Consider the following 3,126-nt stretch of genomic DNA (forward strand, 5'->3'; position numbering starts at 1 on the left):
ATCGTTTCCATCGGAAAACCAGCGATAGAATCGTAAGAAATTACGAACAGGAGGTAAGAAACCCCTCACCTGCAGTATAATAGCTCTGTTTGATTTCCTATGCATTAGTTTTAGCTATATGCAGGTTTTTTCGGCGCTTGGGGTGTGTTTAAACCCTCCTCGAGGATTAGGGATCTAGTTGAGCACCTCTAGACGGGCCGGACACATTGTTCTCCTTTAGTTGGAGATTTTAGACGTTGTCGGGTGCCTAGAGGTGACCTCCCTATTAGAGGAGAGAGTTGGAGCACACCAAGTGTTCGGTAAAATGTTAGTGTAGCTAAATACCACCTCAGTTATGTTTAATAGCTCAGTTAAATGCATTAGAAGCGTTTAAAACAGTAAATCAGTGTATTTTAGCTTATATGGGACTACGGTCCAATGGGTGGGCTCCCATAGTCGCCTCTAGGTTCAGACAACCTAGCTCTAGGTTCAGATAACCTAGAAACAGCAGGTTAAAACAGTTAGCTATATTCAGTATTTTATTTTCAGTGGTACTGTACTGGATCAGATATCCATTGGGTTGGACTCCCACAGTCGTCCCTAGGTTTAGATAACCTAGTTAACCCTACTAAATTTGGGACTTGCAAACCCGGGTCTAGTTAGGGATGCGCGCACAGCAAGTACAGTTGTCGGGCCCAAACAGCATGATTATGTATTTTCACTTATTATGAAATATCTTTCAAAACTCAAAACTTGTTATATTAGTTGAGGTTGATTTCAGTATCAGTTTAGCTTCAATTTAGCTCTTCCTTGTTTATACCTTATGATAGCTTATGTTCAGCTTATGTTATGCCATGTTTTGTACGATACCATGCCATGCTATGCTTGCATATCCAGTATGTTCTTTTCAAATAGCATGATTTAAAATCATATTTTCATCGTTGCATGTTTTTGTGAGGTAGATGGTTTCTTACTAAGCTTTAAGCTTATAGATTCTACTTTTCCTTATACTGCAGATAAAGGTAAAGGAAAGATGGACTAGCAGTGGAGGCTGGAGGACAATGCAAAGGATGGTGTGTGTGGCAGGAACTGGAATGAAGATCCTAGGGATCTAGTTTTATTTTACTACGCATTAGAACTTGTAGCAAGTATAGTTATTAAAGTCTTGTCTCTTTTCCCTTATGCTTCGTATCCTGGTATGGTTAATGGTATGAACTAGTGAACATGCTTAATATTATGTCTTGAATGTTACCCAATGCATGATAGAATAGTTATTAGCATTTGTAGAGTGTTTCACTGATTTTGGCACGAAATCTGCTGAAATCAGAGTTTCAGCCTGAAATCAGAAACCCCTGATCGGTCAGTAGACCGATCAGGGAGTCTCTGATCGGTCGGTAGACCGATCAGGGACCTGATTTCTGCGAACAACAACTTTCTGTTCATATTCTGATCGATCTGTGGATCGATCAGGAGCTGGGAAGCCTCTGATCGGTCGGTAGACCGATCAGCGATCTGGTTTCTGCGAACAGAAACTTTCTGTTCGTTCCCTGATCGATCCGTGGATCGATCAGGAGCTGGATCAGGGGCCGGCTGGATCGGTCGACATACCGATCCAGCAGCGTACAGAATTACAGCCTAGTTCTGGATCGGTCGGTTGAACGATCCGGAGTTTCCTATCGTACCAGTATCAGTAGATCGGTCTGTGGATCGATCCGAAGTTAATAGTTTAGAAAAAATTTTAATTAGCCCAGCTTTCCGCACAGTCAGTACAGTACAACTGTAGCGATTCGCCTTACAGCCTAGTAGTAGAAGGCGGGTCGTTACAGAGTGGTATCAGAGCAGTGTTCCATACTTCCTACACACACATCAGCATTGTACCTGCAGCTTCCAAGTAAGAATACCTCTACTTTATTTATGCTCCTTGTCTTGTTATTACAGTTCATGTTTATATGTCTACTGCCTGTTAGTCTGTGCTAGTTTTAGACATGATATCAGTAGTTATATAACTGTGATTACATTAGTTATGTTATGTTCTCTATGTCTTTAGAAATGGCACGAGGACGCCCAGCTAGAAGGGCACTAGCTACTGAGCCCCAGCAAGAGGCAGGCAGTTCATTGCCTCCTCCAGATCTTACAGCATTAGTGGCTCAGTTACAGCAACAGGAAATAGCCACCTTAAAGGCTAATCAGCAGAGTACCCCCACAGTCACCCCGGAACCGAATTTGACTACTCCGGTAGTCTTGGAGGTTCCACCAGCTCAGCCTACAGCACCAGCACCAGCACCAGCAGCTGAGCCAAGAAAGGAAGCCTATCTGATCCAGTGGCAGCGGGTCAAGCCAGAGAACTTCTCAGGCACTAGTGAACCATGGGATGCACAAGCCTGGTTCAAAACACTGGAGAGCACGATGGAGCTTCTGGACTGGCCAGAACACGAGAAGGTGAAGTGTGCCTCCTTCTGCCTGACAGGAGACGCACGCATGTGGTGGGAGAGAATCAGAACGAAGCGCCCAGTGAACCAGATATCATGGGCTGACTTCGAGAAGGAGTTCTTCGAGGAGTTCTTCCACATACGGGTTACGAACCGCCACTACGACGAGTTCACTGAGTTTCGTCAGGGCAATCTTTCAGTTGAGGAAGCCGTGAAGAAATTCAACAGGTTGGCTCGTCTGTGCCCAGAGCTAGTCAGCACAGAGAAGGAACGAATCCGGTTGATGCTCAAGATGCTGAGGCCAGAGATAGCGGTGAACGTGACTGGTGGCATACATAGGCCACAAACCACAGAGGAGTTAGTGAGCAGTGCCTTGACCACAGAGCATTACCAGAACAGCATAAAGCAGCAGAAGCAAGTCTCCTCAGAGCCCAAAGGCCAAGGAAACTCTCACACTCAAAAACAGCAAGGCCACAGCTCTAACTGGAAAGGGAACTCCAACAGCAAGCGCAAATCAGGGAGTGAACCAAAAGGAGGACCATCTGGCAAGCCACCCAGCTATCCAAAGTGTGCTACTTGTGGGAAATTCCACCCAGGGGTTTGTCGCAAGGGCACACGGGGATGCTTTGAATGTGGACAAGAAGGGCACATGGCCAAGCAGTGCCCGAACAAGACCGGTCTTCCTCAGCCACAGCAGATTCAGTATGCAGGCCAGCCA

Source organism: Zingiber officinale, chromosome 6A, assembly GCF_018446385.1.
Source record: "Zingiber officinale cultivar Zhangliang chromosome 6A, Zo_v1.1, whole genome shotgun sequence".
Lineage (NCBI taxonomy): Eukaryota > Viridiplantae > Streptophyta > Magnoliopsida > Zingiberales > Zingiberaceae > Zingiber > Zingiber officinale.